Source organism: Nicotiana attenuata, unplaced genomic scaffold, assembly GCF_001879085.1.
Source record: "Nicotiana attenuata strain UT unplaced genomic scaffold, NIATTr2, whole genome shotgun sequence".
Lineage (NCBI taxonomy): Eukaryota > Viridiplantae > Streptophyta > Magnoliopsida > Solanales > Solanaceae > Nicotiana > Nicotiana attenuata.
Window position 1 is genome coordinate 82,893 of NW_017671385.1, and position 4,578 is coordinate 87,470.

Here is a 4,578-nt window from a genome sequence, read left to right on the forward strand (position 1 = left end):
GGCACATTTCAACCTTGTTGAGATTTGGATTTGGGTCACATAAATGTGCACCCGTAGTTAGGAAGGTAAGATTATTAAACTACCGTGCATAAAGTAGTTTTGTATTTGCAATTTGCGAGGGCCATGGAAATTTGCTAAATGGCACGCCTCGATTTCTAAGCATAGACAAGATTAATTAAACGAGGGCCATTCAATTGTCACTTTTGTTTGGCATGACGCGCCTTAATTCCAAAATAACAAGGTGGCCAAATTAAGCTTCCGAGATTTTAATTAATAAAACTATTGACCGAGATTATTTAAGCAGACACTTGCGATCCACACTTCAAGTAATCAGGTGATACAAGGGCAGTGACGAAGCACTGGGCCAATTATTAAAGGTCCAGGGTATGAATTCAGCCCAAACGTGACCCAGGGAAACGGGCCTCAGATTTGTACTTTGAACGGGACTGCATCTTGAACCCTTGAAGGGCCCAAACTTGTTTTAATTTAGAAAATAGTTTCCACATGCTTACGGCCCACACAAAAGTCATCTCAATTTGCACAAAAGCATGACCAGGGATTCTGTAAACAAATTTGCACAAACGCTATCAATTTTATTCAAATATTCAATTTTGATTTTTTTTAATCAAATTGATATCAAAATCAAACTATGTTCAATTATATAGCGTTTGATTTTGATAATTTACAGAATAGCGTTTGAACATAGTTTGATTTTGCAAATTGATTCACTAGATTAAAATGAACTTATAAAGATATAAAATTAAAATAGAACTACCAATTAAAGTCCATGATCTGTTTGTCCAAAGAAAGGTATACAACTCCTATTCGTGTACTCTCTAATTATACCATTTAATCATAAAAAAAAAAAGTTTAAACACAAATATAGAACCAAATCCATAGCATGCTAAGCCAACTATCTAATGCCTAATATTGGAGGCTCACATATAACGTAATACAAAAGAGGAAACAGAAACAGAGGTTGAATCGAAATGCAATTTGTATTCCATCATAGTCACTGAGTTACATGATTAGCACTTAGTCATGGTTCATTGGGCTAGGAAAGATACCTGGAAATAAGAATAGAAAGAGGTGAGTTTCAGCAGTAGACAGCAACTAGAACCCAGATTCAACACACCAGAACAGAGAATTTAGCCCACAATCCCACAAATTGCAATACTCAAATAGCTTGAACCAAAAATATCTCGGAAGACCCAATAAAACAGTAACTCGAACAGCAAAACTCCAAACCAGCTTGGAACCAAATTCAAACCATCTCCAATACTTCAAAATCAAGGAGTGTCTCAACAACAACAAATTAGAAATTTTAAAATTAGAAAAAAAAAAAACTAAAGTCAATGAAAAATGAGAAATTCTCAACCGTGCTGTTTTTTTTTTTGTTTTCTTCAGATTCTTAGCTCTCTCCTTTTTTTTACTGTTTTAGATTTTCTCCTTCTACTGTTTCCAGATTTCCTCCTCCTTTTTAATCAATACTAATGGTCTATATATACACTCTTATGGCAGATTTTTGCCTAGCTATTTAATCCCTTTTCTACCCCTCTTTTTTGGCTTGTTTTACCCTTTTTACCCCTCTAAAATATCTAAAATCTGTTCACCCCTAACAGAAAAATATTCTCTTATCTTCTAGTACCTTCTTCCTAACAGATTTGATGCCTTTTTTTAATCTAAAATCCCTAAACTACCCTTGAAATATTCTGAAATTTACCAAATCCTAAAAAACTACCCTTTACCCATGCCTATACTACCCTTTTACTAGTCTAAAATTACCAAGCTAGACTAAAACTATCAGCTATAACCAAATCAATAAGCCTACAAGAACATTAAATTAATTATAATAACAGAAAATGCTAATTTAATTAAACAATACCTAAACAAAATTTAAAACACAAATATTAAACAAACAATTACTGATATTCAAATTAAAACTTAATTATGAACTAAATTAATTACTAATACTAATCAACTACTAAATAAATCAATGATAACAATTTTAAAGAAAATTACTACTAATTTTCAATCTAAAGTAAAACTAACTAAAAACTTAAAAACAAACAAACAAAAAAGAACATAAAACAGAACACAAAAAATGAAAATCAGAACGAAACAATCAAACAAAACAAAACAACAAAAAAAATAATAAACAACAAAAAAAAAAACGGAACAGAAGCAAAAAAAATGAGAAAAAAAAAATAAGAATAGGAAAAAGGAAAAGGGAAAACTCACTGTTTTTGGTATCTAGAGGCGGCCAAACTTGATTCGATCCCCGGACACGCGAATCTTTTTTTAAGATTCTTGACCCGTAATATACCTAACCATGTGTCTTCACAAGAAGACACCTGGTTAAGGATATTAGGGTCGAGAATCTCAAAGATTTTGAACTAGGGTTTCGTTGGTTTTAGATTTAAAATTCAAGTATTTTGGTTAAGTTTTGAAGGTTGTTGTTTGGAGATTTGGAATGAGGAGGGTGAGGGGAGTGTATGGTGTTAATTTGGTTGAGTTTGGAGAAGGTAGGGTTTTGGCCGGATTTTAGATTTGAAATCCGAGCATTTTGGTTGTGATTTGAGGGAAATTAGGTTGGGGGTTGGAAAGAGGAGGATGAGAGGATTCCATGGTGTATTTTTTGGGTTATTTGGAGCACCGCCGCCGGCGGAGGCGATTTCCGGCCGGCGGCGGGCGGCGGCGGAAGGCGGGAGGGGGCGGAGATGCGGTGGGGCTGTGGAGGTGGGGATTTCCGGTGGGGAAGGGAGTGGGGTGTGAGAGAGATGAGTGAATGGGGGGTGGGGTATGGTTAGGACATATATATATTAATTGATGGTTGAGTTCCGGATCGTTGGATCAAAATAGATCAAAGGTTACACCAACTAAACTACGTCGTTTTGGGGTTGGGGGGTGCTGGACCGGATCAGGGATGTTTGGGCTGGGTCTTGGCCGAATTTTGGGTCCTCTTTTGGGCTAGAATTGTATTTTGGCCCAAATTTTGGGTCCTTTAACAAGACCAACTTTATTAATTCTTTTTCTCTTTTTGTATTTATATATATTTGTTTATTTATTGCTTATGCTAAAACAAGGACATAATTAGACTATGTATTCCCTAAAATATTCAAAACTCTATTTTTGCAATTTTCTTTTTATTTTAAAACTAAATTAATACCTAATTAATACTAGAATTGTGAAATTAAATGCCTAAATGCAAAAAATGCAACATATTTTGTATTTTTTATGAATTAAAATGCTATACATTTTTTTGTATTTTTATGAATTAAAAATGCAACATATTTTTTTATTTTTTTTTTATGAATAAAAATGCGCAGACAAAAAATGCAAACAAGACACCAAAATTATGCAATTAATTCCTAGAAATCAAATAATTAAAGGGAAAATCCTAATTTTAATGGATTTGTAGGAGTAAATTAAGCATGGCAAAAATCACATGCTCACAGATGTCTTTAAGCAAATATATTTAGGGCCTGTTTTTTCACATAAGAAATTTTTCACTTTTTTCGAAATTTTGTTCGGAATCCGTGTTTCTCCATGTGAAGTTCAAATTTCACTTGAAGTTGAATTTCAGATTTTTCGAAAATTTAAAAAACTCCAAAAAGCTATTTTTCAAAATTTTCGTTTCAAATTACTCGTAAAAATTAAAAAAAAAAATCCAATTTGTATTCATGTCTAAATACAACTCTAATTTTCAAATACCATGTTCACTTTGAAAAAAATTATTTTTTCGGAATTTTACAATTCTTATGTCCAAACGCCCACTTAGTTTCTTTTCTTTTGGAGTGTTCTTACTATTTTGAAAACTTTTCAGTGTTTGAAGACTACAATTTCTCCTAATTAAATTATAAAATCATAAATTTTGGAGCACCAAAGTTAAAATCATCACAGTTAAAAAAAGTTGCAACAACGTATATTGGTCTTTCCTAAGCATATGTTTCCTATGTACAAAGTGTTTCAGTTGATGTATCTAAAGCTCAAAATAATATAAAAATAGTGTTGACCAAATAACCTTCAAGTTAGAAAAGATCTACCATCAGTTAAAAAAATTAAGAATGAAAAATATTGTCGGGGCGGGGCGGGTGTATATGGGTATAGGCAGGACTGGTTGAAACCTTTGCGGGTTAAAGTTGAACCCACCCCTGCCCTGCCCCGCCCTCGCCACTCTGCCATCTCTAGCTATCTAATAGACTATTTCATCTGATCAAATTGGGGAGTCCGAAACCAAAATGTTGCTATTTTGGACTCAAAACACATAAATAGGTGTAAAAAAAAAAGGTAACAAAAATATATATAGCGCCAGAAATAGTGGCGCTATATATAAACGGTAACAACACCGTTAAATATATAGCGCCACTATTTCTGGCGTTATACACTGTCAGAGTGATATAGCGCCACTATTTCTGGCGTTATACACTGACAGTGATATAGCGCCAGAAATAGTGGCGTTATATCCTTTTTTTTCCTGACCAGTACAATAATTCAAAATAAAGCGCCAACTTATTTGGCGCTATATATGTAAAAAAAAAAACCTTCCGGACTCCCCATTTCTATATAAAGAGTTAG

The 4,578-nt window shown here is 33.5% G+C and overlaps 1 long non-coding RNA gene across 1 annotated transcript; it reads right to left on the minus strand.

Moving 5' to 3' along the window:
* Positions 1-979: 979 nt before the first annotated feature.
* Positions 980-2,698, minus strand: LOC109207972. The gene is made up of 2 exons (XR_002065090.1): positions 2,242-2,698; positions 980-1,067 (listed from the first exon to the last, which is right to left on the minus strand). It is a non-coding gene; the product is annotated as an uncharacterized LOC109207972 (long non-coding RNA).
* Between the last annotated feature and the right edge of the window lie 1,880 nt (positions 2,699-4,578).